Source organism: Lepisma saccharinum, chromosome 30 (assembly GCF_977018435.1).
Source record: "Lepisma saccharinum chromosome 30, izLepSacc3.1, whole genome shotgun sequence".
In the NCBI taxonomy this organism is placed as follows: domain Eukaryota; kingdom Metazoa; phylum Arthropoda; class Insecta; order Zygentoma; family Lepismatidae; genus Lepisma; species Lepisma saccharinum.
In genome coordinates this window covers 49,178,130-49,191,387 of record NC_139258.1, presented here as the reverse complement: position 1 = coordinate 49,191,387, position 13,258 = coordinate 49,178,130, and positions in this window count along the sequence as shown.

Genomic DNA, 13,258 nt, shown 5'->3' with positions numbered 1-13,258 from the left:
GGTTCCAGATAAGGTCAAAAACGACATACTCAGATCTTCACCAAACTTTGCATGGATACATTGGATGTCAAGACACGTGGAAAAAACGTACAAAACAAGAAATTGGAGACATCAAGATTTCTGACGAATTTTTTAAGAATTTTCAAATTTTCAGAAAGGAGGTTCCGTATAAGGTCAAAAACTACATACTCAGATCTTCACCAAACTTTGCAGGGATACATTGGATGTCAAGACAGGTGGAAAAAACGTACAAAACAAGAGATTGGGGTCATCAAGATTTTGGACGGATTTTTTAGGAATTTTCAAATTTTCAGATGGGAGTTTCCAGATAAGGTCAAAAACTACATACTCAGATCTTCACCAAACTTTGCAGTGATACATTGGATGTCAAGACACGTGGAAAAAACGTACAAAACAAGAGATTGGAGACATCAAGATTTTGGACGAATTTTTTAAGAATTTTCAAATTTTCAGATAGGAGGTTCCAGATAAGGTCAAAAACTACATACTCAGATCTTCACCAAACGTTGCAGGGATACTTTGCATGTCAAGACACGTGGAAAATACGTACAAAACAAGAGATTGGAGACATCAAGATTTTCGACGAATTTTTTAAGAATTTTCAAATTTTCAGATGGGAGGTTCCAGATAAGGTCAAAAACGACATACTCAGATCTTCACCAAACTTTGCATGGATACATTGGATGTCAAGACACGTGGGAAAAACGTACAAAACAAGAAATTGGAGACATCAAGATTTTGGACGAATTTTTTAAGAATTTTCAAATCTTCAGAAAGGAGGTTCCGTATAAAGTCAAAAACCACATAATCAGATCTTCACCAAACTTTGCAGGGATACATTGGATGTCAAGACACGTGGAAAAAACGTACAAAACAAGAGATTGGGGTCATCAAGATTTTGGACGGATTTTTTAGGAATTTTCAAATTTTCAGATGGGAGGTTCCAGATAAGATCAAAAACTACATACTCAGATCTTCACCAAACTTTGCAGGGATACATTGGATGTCAAGACACGTGGAAAAAACGTACAAAACAAGAGATTGGAGACATCAAGATTTTGGACGAATTTTTTATGAATTTTCAAATTTTCAGATAGGAGGTTCCAGATGAGGTCAAAAACTACATACTCAGATCTTCACCAAACTTTGCAGGAATACTTTGCATGTCAAGACACGTGGAAAAAACGTACAAAACAAGAGATCGGAGACATCAAGATTTTCGACGAATTTTTTAAGAATTTTCAAATTTTCAGATAGGAGGTTCCAGATAAGGTCAAAAACGACATACTCAGATCTTCACCACACTTTGCAGGGATACATTGGATGTCAAGACAAGTGGAAAAAACATACAAAACATAGGATTGGGGATATCAAGATTTTGGTCAAATTTTTTAAGAATTTTCAAATTTTCAGATAGGAGGTTCCATATAAGGTCAAAAACTACATACTCAGATCTTCACCAAACGTTGCAGGGATACATTGGATGTCAAGACACGTGGAAAAAACGTACAAAACAAGAGATTGGAGACATCAAGATTTTCGACGAATTTTTTAAGAATTTTCAAATTTTCAGATGGGAGGTTCCAGATAAGGTCAAAAACGACATACTCAGATCTTCACCAAACTTTGCAGGGATACATTGGATGTCAAGACACGTGGAAAAAACGTACAAAACAAGAGATTGTGGTCATCAAGATTTTGGACGGATTTTTTAGGAATTTTCAAATTTTCAGATGGGAGGTTCCAGATAAGGTCAAAAACTACATACTCAGATCTTCACCAAACTTTGCAGGGATACATTGGATGTCAAGACACGTGGAAAAACCATACAAGACCTAGGATTGTGGACATCAAGATTTTGGTCAAATTTTTAAGAATTTTCAAATTTTCAGGTTCCATATAAGGTCAAAAACAACATACTCAGATCTTCACCAAACTTTGCAGGAATACATTGGATGTTAAGACACGTGGAAAAAACGTACAAAACAAGAGATTGGAGACATCAAGATTTTGGACGAATTTTTTAAGAATTTTCAAATTTTCAGAAATGTGGTTCCAGATAAGGTCAAAAACTACATACTCAGATCTTCACCAAACTTTGCAGGGATACATTGGATGTCAAGACACGTGGAAAAAACGTACAAAACAAGGGATTGGGGTCATCAAGGTTTTGGACGGATTTTTTAGGAATTTTCAAATTTTCAGATGGGAGGTTCCAGATAAGGTCAAAAACTACATACTCAGATCTTCACCAAACTTTGCAGGGATACATTGGATGTCAAGACACGTGGAAAAAACGTACAAAACAAGAGATTGGGGTCATCAAGATTTTGGACGGATTTTTTAAGAATTTTCAAATTTTCAGATGGGAGGTTCCAGATAAGGTCAAAAACGACATACTCAGATCTTCACCAAACTTTGCAGGAATACATTGGATGTCAAGACATGTGGAAAAAACATACAAAACATAAGATTCGGGACATCAAGATTTTGGTCGAATTTTTTAAGAATTTTCAAATTTTCAGATAGGAGGTTCCATATAAAGTAAAAAACTACATACTCAGATCTTCACCGAACTTTGCAGGGATACATTGGATGTCAAGACACGTGGAAAAAACATACAAAACATAGGATTGGGGACATCAAGATTTTGGTCAAATTTTTTAAGAATTTTCAAATTTTCAGATAGGAGGTTCCATATAAGGTCAAAAACTACATACTCAGATCTTCACCAAACATTGCAGGGATACATTGGATGTCAAGACACGTGGAAAAAACGTACAAAACAAGAGATTGGAGACATCAAGATTTTGGACGAATTTTTGAAGAATTTTCAAATTTTCAGATAGGAGGTTCCAGAGAAGGTCAAAAACTACATACTCAGATCTTCACCAAACGTTGCAGGGATACTTTGCATGTCAAGACACGTGGAAAAAACGTACAAAACAAGAGATTGGAGACATCAAGATTTTCGACGAATTTTTTAAGAATTTTCAAATTATCAGATGGGAGGTTCCATGTAAGGTCAAAAACGACATACTCAGATCTTCACCAAACTTTGCATGGATACATTTGATGTCAAGACACGTGGAAAAAACGTACAAAACAAGAAATTGGAGACATCAAGATTTTGGACGAATTTTTTAAGAATTTTCAAATTTTCAGAAAGGAGGTTCCGTATAAGGTCAAAAACTACATACTCAGAACTTCACCAAACTTTGCAGGGATACATTGGATGTCAAGACACGTGGAAAAAACGTACAAAACAAGAGATTGGGGTCATCAAGATTTTGGACGGATTTTTTAGGAATTTTCAAATTTTCAGATGGGAGGTTCCAGATAAGGTCAAAAACTACATACTCAGATCTTCACCAAACTTTGCAGTGATACATTTGATGTCAAGACACGTGGAAAAAACGTACAAAACAAGCGATTGGAGACATCAAGATTTTCGACGAATTTTTTAAGAATTTTCAAATTTTCAGATAGGAGGATCCAGATAATTTCAAAAACTACATACTCAGATCTTCACCAAACTTTGCAGGGATACATTGGATGTCAAGACACGTGGGAAAACATACAAAACATAGGATTGGGGACATCAAGATTTTGGTCAAATTTTTTAAGAATTTTCAAATTTTCAAATAGGAGGTTCCATATAAGGTCAAAAACTACATACTCAGATCTTCACCAAACATTGCAGGGATACATTGGATGTCAAGACACGTGGAAAAAACGTACAAAACAAGCGATTGGAGACATCAAGATTTTCGACGAATTTTTTAAGAATTTTCAAATTTTCAGATGGGAGGTTCCAGATAAGGTCAAAAACGACATACTCAGATCTTCACCAAACTTTGCATGGATACATTGGATGTCAAGACACGTGGAAAAAACGTACAAAACAGAAGATTGGAGACATCAAGATTTTGAACGAATTTTTTAAGAATTTTCAAATTTTCAGATAGGAGGTTCCATTAAGGTCAAAAACTACATACTCAGATCTTCACCAAACTTTGCAGGGATACATTGGATGTCAAGACACGTGGGGAAAACATACAAACCAAGAGATTGGAGACATCAAGATTTTGGACGAAATTTTAAGAATTTTCAAATTTTCAGATAGGATGTTCCATATAAGGTCAAAAACTACATACTCAGATCTTCACCAAACTTTGCAGGGATACATTGGATGTCAAGACACGTGGAAAAAACGTACAAAACAAGAGATTGGAGACATCAAGATTTTGGACGAATTTTTTAAGAATTTTCAAATTTTCAGAAAGGATGTTCCAGATAAGGTCAAAAACGACATACTCAGATCTTCACCAAACTTTGCAGGGATACATTGGATGTCAAGACACGTGGAAAAAACATACAAAACATAGGATTGGGGACATCAAGATTTTGGTCAAATTTTTTAAGAATTTTCAAATTTTCAGATAGGAGGTTCCATATAAGGTCAAAAACTACATACTCAGATCTTCGCCAAACATTGCAGGGATACATTGGATGTCAAGACACGTGGAAAAACGTACAAAACAAGAGATTGGAGACATCAAGATTTCGGACGAATTTTTTAAGAATTTTCAAATTTTCAGATAGGAGGTTCCAGATAAGGTCAAAAACTACATACTCAGATCTTCACCAAACTTTGCAGGGATACATTGCATGTCAAGACACGTGGGAAAAACATACAAAACATAGGATTGGGGACATCAAGATTTTGGTAAAATTTTTTAAGAATTTTCAAATTTTCAGATAGGAGATTCCATATAAGGTCAAAAACTACATACTCAGATCTTCACCAAACATTGCAGGGATACATTGGATGTCAAGACACGTGGAAAAAACGTACAAAACCAGCGATTGGAGACATCAAGATTTTCGACGAATTTTTTAAGAATTTTCAAATTTTCAGATGGAGGTTCCAGATAAGGTCAAAAACGACGTACTCAGATCTTCACCAAACTTTGCAGGGATACATTGGATGTCAAGACACGTGGAAAAAACATACAAAACATAGGATTGGGGACATCAAGATTTTGGTCAAATTTTTTAAGAATTTTCAAATTTTCAGATAGGAGGTTCCATATAAGGTCAAAAACTACATACTCAGATCTTCACCAAACATTGCAGGGATACATTGGATGTCAAGACACGTGGAAAAAACGTACAAAACAAGAGATTGGAGACATCAAGATTTCGGACGAATTTTTGAAGAATTTTCAAATTTTCAGATAGGAGGTTCCAGATAAGGTCAAAAACTACATACTCAGATCTTCACCAAACTTTGCAGGGACACATTGGATGTCAAGACACGTGGAAAAAACGTACAAAACAAGAGATTGGAGACATCAAGATTTTGGACGAATTTTTGAGGAATTTTCAAATTTTCAGAAATGAAGTTCCAGATAAGGTCAAAAATTACGTACTCAGATCTTCACCAAACTTTGCAGGGATACATTGGTTGTCAAGACACGTGGGGAAAACATACAAACCAAGAGATTGGAGACATCAAGATTTTGGACGAATTTTTTAAGAATTTTCAAATTTTCAGATAGGAGGTTCCATATAAGGTCAAAAACTACATACTCAGATCTTCACCAAACTTTGCAGGGATACATTGGATGTCAAGACACATGGGAAAAACGTACAAAACAAGAGATTGGAGACATCAAGATTTTGGACGAATTTTTTAAGAATTTTCAAATTTTCAGAAAGGATGTTCCAGATAAGGTCAAAAACTACATACTCAGATCTTCACCAAACTTTGCAGGGATACATTGGATGTCAAGACACGTGGAAAAAACATACAAAACATAGGATTGGGGACATCAAGATTTTGGTCAAATTTTTTAAGAATTTTCAAATTTTCAGATAGGAGGTTCCATATAAGGTCAAAAACTACATACTCAGATCTTCGCCAAACATTGCAGGGATACATTGGATGTCAAGACACGTGGAAAAACGTACAAAACAAGAGATTGGAGACATCAAGATTTCGGACGAATTTTTTAAGAATTTTCAAATTTTCAGATAGGAGGTTCCAGATAAGGTCAAAAACTACATACTCAGATCTTCACCAAACTTTGCAGGGATACATTGCATGTCAAGACACGTGGGAAAAACATACAAAACATAGGATTGGGGACATCAAGATTTTGGTCAAATTTTTTAAGAATTTTCAAATTTTCAGATAGGAGGTTCCATATAAGGTCAAAAACTACATACTCAGATTTTCACCAAACATTGCAGGGATACATTGGATGTCAAGACACGTGGAAAAAACGTACAAAACAAGCGATTGGAGACATCAAGATTTTCGACGAATTTTTTGAGAATTTTCAAATTTTCAGATGGGAGGTTCCAGATAAGGTCAAAAACGACATACTCAGATCTTCACCAAACTTTGCAGGGATACATTGGATGTCAAGACACGTGGAAAAAACATACAAAACATAGGATTGGGGACATCAAGATTTTGGTCAAATTTTTTAAGAATTTTCAAATTTTCAGATAGGAGGTTCCATATAAGGTCAAAAACTACATACTCAGATCTTCACCAAACATTGCAGGGATACATTGGATGTCAAGACACGTGGAAAAAACGTACAAAACAAGAGATTGGAGACATCAAGATTTTGGACGAATTTTTGAAGAATTTTCAAATTTTCAGATAGGAGGTTCCAGATAAGGTCAAAAACTACATACTCAGATCTTCACCAAACGTTGCAGGGATACTTTGCATGTCAAGACACGTGGAAAAAACGTACAAAACAAGAGATTGGAGACATCAAGATTTTCGACGAATTTTTTAAGAATTTTCAAATTTTCAGATGGGAGGTTCCATGTAAGGTCAAAAACGACATACTCAAATCTTCACCAAACTTTGCATGGATACATTTGATGTCAAGACACGTGGAAAAAACGTACAAAACAAGAAATTGGAGACATCAAGATTTTGGACGAATTTTTTAAGAATTTTCAAATTTTCAGATGGAGGTTCCAGATAAGGTCAAAAACGACGTACTCAGATCTTCACCAAACTTTGCAGGGATACATTGGATGTCAAGACACGTGGAAAAAACATACAAAACATAGGATTGGGGACATCAAGATTTTGGTCAAATTTTTTAAGAATTTTCAAATTTTCAGATAGGAGGTTCCATATAAGGTCAAAAACTACATACTCAGATCTTCACCAAACATTGCAGGGATACATTGGATGTCAAGACACGTGGAAAAAACGTACAAAACAAGAGATTGGAGACATCAAGATTTCGGACGAATTTTTGAAGAATTTTCAAATTTTCAGATAGAAGGTTCCAGATAAGGTCAAAAACTACATACTCAGATCTTCACCAAACTTTGCAGGGACACATTGGATGTCAAGACACGTGGAAAAAACGTACAAAACAAGAGATTGGAGACATCAAGATTTTGGACGAATTTTTGAGGAATTTTCAAATTTTCAGAAATGAAGTTCCAGATAAGGTCAAAAATTACATACTCAGATCTTCACCAAACTTTGCAGGGATACATTGGTTGTCAAGACACGTGGGGAAAACATACAAACCAAGAGATTGGAGACATCAAGATTTTGGACGAATTTTTTAAGAATTTTCAAATTTTCAGATAGGAGGTTCCATATAAGGTCAAAAACTACATACTCAGATCTTCACCAAACTTTGCAGGGATACATTGGATGTCAAGACACATGGGAAAAACGTACAAAACAAGAGATTGGAGACATCAAGATTTTGGACGAATTTTTTAAGAATTTTCAAATTTTCAGAAAGGATGTTCCAGATAAGGTCAAAAACTACATACTCAGATCTTCACCAAACTTTGCAGGGATACATTGGATGTCAAGACACGTGGAAAAAACATACAAAACATAGGATTGGGGACATCAAGATTTTGGTCAAATTTTTTAAGAATTTTCAAATTTTCAGATAGGAGGTTCCATATAACGTCAAAAACTACATACTCAGATCTTCACCAAACATTGCAGGGATACATTGGATGTCAAGACACGTGGAAAAACGTACAAAACAAGAGATTGGAGACATCAAGATTTCGGACGAATTTTTTAAGAATTTTCAAATTTTCAGATAGGAGGTTCCAGATAAGGTCAAAAACTACATACTCAGATCTTCACCAAACTTTGCAGGGATACATTGGATGTCAAGACACGTGGGAAAACATACAAAACATAGGATTGGGGACATCAAGATTTTGGTCAAATTTTTTAAGAATTTTCAAATTTTCAGATAGGAGGTTCCATATAAGTTCAAAAACTACATACTCAGATCTTCACCAAACATTGCAGGGATACATTGGATGTCAAGACACGTGGAAAAAACGTACAAAACAAGCGATTGGAGACATCAAGATTTTCGACGAATTTTTTAAGAATTTTCAAATTTTCAGATGGGAGGTTCCAGATAAGGTCAAAAACGACATACTCAGATCTTCACCAAACTTTGCATGGATACATTGGATGTCAAGACACGTGGAAAAAACGTACAAAACAGAAGATTGGAGACATCAAGATTTTGAACTAATTTTTTAAGAATTTTCAAATTTTCAGATAGGAGGTTCCATTAAGGTCAAAAACTACATACTCAGATCTTCACCAAACTTTGCAGGGATACATTGGATGTCAAGACACGTGGGGAAAACATACAAACCAAGAGATTGGAGACATCAAGATTTTGGACGAATTTTTTAAGAATTTTCAAATTTTCAGATAGGAGGTTCCATATAAGGTCAAAAACTACATACTCAGATCTTCACCAAACTTTGCAGGGATACATTGGATGTCAAGACACGTGGAAAAAACGTACAAAACAAGAGATTGGAGACATCAAGATTTTGGACGAATTTTTTAAGAATTTTCAAATTTTCAGAAAGGATGTTCCAGATAAGGTCAAAAACGACATACTCAGATCTTCACCAAACTTTGCAGGGATACATTGGATGTCAAGACACGTGGAAAAAACATACAAAGCATAGGATTGGGGACATCAAGATTTTGGTCAAATTTTTTAAGAATTTTCAAATTTTCAGATAGGAGGTTCCATATAAGGTCAAAAACTACATACTCAGATCTTCGCCAAACATTGCAGGGATACATTGGATGTCAAGACACGTGGAAAAACGTACAAAACAAGAGATTGGAGACATCAAGATTTCGGACGAATTTTTTAAGAATTTTCAAATTTTCAGATAGGAGGTTCCAGATAAGTTCAAAAACTACATACTCAGATCTTCACCAAACTTTGCAGGGATACATTGCATGTCAAGACACGTGGGAAAAACATACAAAACATAGGATTGGGGACATCAAGATTTTGGTCAAATTTTTTAAGAATTTTCAAATTTTCAGATAGGAGGTTCCATATAAGGTCAAAAACTACATACTCAGATCTTCACCAAACATTGCAGGGATACGTTGGATGTCAAGACACGTGGAAAAAACGTACAAAACAAGCGATTGGAGACATCAAGATTTTCGACGAATTTTTTAAGAATTTTCAAATTTTCAGATGGGAGGTTCCAGATAAGGTCAAAAACGACATACTCAGATCTACACCAAACTTTGCAGGGATACATTGGATGTCAAGACACGTGGAAAAAGCATACAAAACATAGGATTGGGGACATCAAGATTTTGGTCAAATTTTTTAAGAATTTTCAAATTTTCAGATAGGAGGTTCCATATAAGGTCAAAAACTACATACTCAGATCTTCACCAAACATTGCAGGGATACATTGGATGTCAAGACACGTGGAAAAAACGTACAAAACAAGAGATTGGAGACATCAAGATTTTGGACGAATTTTTGAAGAATTTTCAAATTTTCAGATAGGAGGTTCCAGATAAGGTCAAAAACTACATACTCAGATCTTCACCAAACGTTGCAGGGATACTTTGCATGTCAAGACACGTGGAAAAAACGTACAAAACAAGAGATTGGAGACATCAAGATTTTCGACGAATTTTTTAAGAATTTTCAAATTTTCAGATGGGAGGTTCCATGTAAGGTCAAAAACGACATACTCAAATCTTCACCAAACTTTGCATGGATACATTTGATGTCAAGACACGTGGAAAAAACGTACAAAACAAGAAATTGGAGACATCAAGATTTTGGACGAATTTTTTAAGAATTTTCAAATTTTCAGAAAGGAGGTTCCAGATAAAGTCAAAAACTACATACTCAGATCTTCACCAAACTTTGCAGTGATACATTGGATGTCAAGACACGTGGAAAAAACGTACAATACAAGAGATTGGAGACATCAAGATTTTGAACGAATTTTTTAAGAATTTTCAAATTTTCAGATGGGAGGTTCCATGTAAGGTCAAAAACGACATACTCAAATCTTCACCAAACTTTGCATGGATACATTGATGTCAAGACACGTGGAAAAAACGTACAAAACAAGAAATTGGAGACATCAAGATTTTGGACGAATTTTTTAAGAATTTTCAAATTTTCAGAAAGGAGGTTCCAGATAAAGTCAAAAACTACATACTCAGATCTTCACCAAACTTTGCAGTGATACATTGGATGTCAAGACTCGTGGAAAAAACGTACAATACAAGAGATTGGAGACATCAAGATTTTGAACGAATTTTTTAAGAATTTTCAAATTTTCAGATAGGAGGTTCCATATAAGGTCAAAAACTACATACTCAGATCTTCACCAAACTTTGCATGGATACATTGGATGTCAAGACACGTGGAAAAAACATACAAAACATAGGATTGGGGACATCAAGATTTTGGTCGAATTTTTTAAGAATTTTCAAATTTTCAGATAGGAGGTTCCATATAAGGTCAAAAACTACATACTCAGATCTTCACCAAACTTTGCATGGATACATTGGATGTCAAGACACGTGGAAAAAACATACAAAACATAGGATTGGGGACATCAAGATTTTGGTCGAATTTTTTAAGAATTTTCAAATTTTCAGATAGGAGGTTCCATATAAGGTCAAAAACTACATACTCAGATCTTCCCCAAACTTAGCAGGGATACATTGGATGTCAAGAGACGTGGAAAAAACATACAAGACATAGGATTCTGGACATCAAGATTTTGGTCAAATTTTTTAAGAATTTTCAAATTTTCAGATAGGAGGTTCCATATAAGGTCAAAAACTACATACTCAGATCTTCACCAAACATTGCATTAATACAATGGATGTCAAGACACGTGGAAAAAATGTACAAAACAAGAGATTGGAGACATCAAGATTTTCGACGGATTTTTTAAGAATTTTCAAATTTTCAGATGGGAGGTTCCAGATAAGGTCAAAAACGACATACTCAGATCTTCACCAAACTTTGCATGGATACATTGGATGTCAAGACACGTGGAAAAAACATACAAAACATAGGATTGGGGACATCAAGATTTTGGTCGAATTTTTTAAGAATTTTCAAATTTTCAGATAGGAGGTTCCATATAAAGTCAAAAACTACATACTCAGATCTTCACCAAACTATGCAGGGATACATTGGATGTCAAGACACGTGGAAAAAACGTACAAAACAAGAGATTGGAGACATCAAGATTTTGGACGAATTTTTGAAGAATTTTCAAATTTTCAGATAGGAGGTTCCAGATAAGGTCAAAAACTACATACTCAGATCTTCACCAAACGTTGCAGGGATACTTTGCATGTCAAGACACGTGGAAAAAACGTACAAAACAAGAGATTGGAGACATCAAGATTTTCGACGAATTTTTTAAGAATTTTCAAATTTTCAGATGGGAGGTTCCATGTAAGGTCAAAAACTACATACTCAGATCTTCACCAAACTTTGCAGGGATACATTGGATGTCAAGACACGTGGGAAAAACGTACAAAACAAGAGATTGGAGACATCAAGATTTTGGACGAATTTTTTAAGAATTTTCAAATTTTCAGAAACGATGTTCCAGATAAGGTCAAAAACTACATACTCAGATCTTCACCAAACTTTGCAGGGATACATTGGATGTCAAGACACGTGGAAAAAACATACAAAACATAGGATTGGGGACATCAAGATTTTGGTCAAATTTTTTAAGAATTTTCAAATTTTCAGATAGGAGGTTCCATATAACGTCAAAAACTACATACTCAGATCTTCACCAAACATTTCAGGGATACATTGGATGTCAAGACACGTGGAGAAACGTACAAAACAAGAGATTGGAGACATCAAGATTTCGGACGAATTTTTTAAGAATTTTCAAATTTTCAGATAGGAGGTTCCAGATAAGGTCAAAAACTACATACTCAGATCTTCACCAAACTTTGCAGGGATACATTGGATGTCAAGACACGTGGGAAAACATACAAAACATAGGATTGGAGACATCAAGATTTTGGTCAAATTTTTTAAGAATTTTCAAATTTTCAGATAGGAGGTTCCATATAAGGTCAAAAACTACATACTCAGATCTTCACCAAACATTGCAGGGATACATTGGATGTCAAGACACGTGGAAAAAACGTACAAAACAAGAGATTGGAGACATCAAGATTTTGGACGAATTTTTGAAGAATTTTCAAATTTTCAGAAATGCGGTTCCAGATAAGGTCAAAAACTACATACTCAGATCTTCACCAAACGTTGCAGGGATACTTTGCATGTCAAGACACGTGGAAAAAACGTACAAAACAAGAGATTGGAGACATCAAGATTTTCGACGAATTTTTTAAGAATTTTCAAATTTTCAGATGGGAGGTTCCATGTAAGGTCAAAAACGACATACTCAGATCTTCACCAAACTTTGCATGGATACATTTGATGTCAAGACACGTGGAAAAAACGTACAAAACAAGAAATTGGAGACATCAAGATTTTGGACGGATTTTTTTAAGAATTTTCAAATTTTCAGATGGGAGGTTCCAGATAAGGTCAAAAACGACATACTCAGATCTTCACCAAACTTTGCATGGATACATTGGATGTCAAGACACGTGGAAAAAACATACAAAACATAGGATTGGGGACATCAAGATTTTGGTCGAATTTTTTAAGAATTTTCAAATTTTCAGATAGGAGGTTCCATATAAGGTCAAAAACTACATACTCAGATCTTCACCAAACTATGCAGGGATACATTGGATGTCAAGACACGTGGAAAAAACGTACAAAACAAGAGATTGGAGACATCAAGATTTTGGACGAATTTTTGAAGAATTTTCAAATTTTCAGATAGG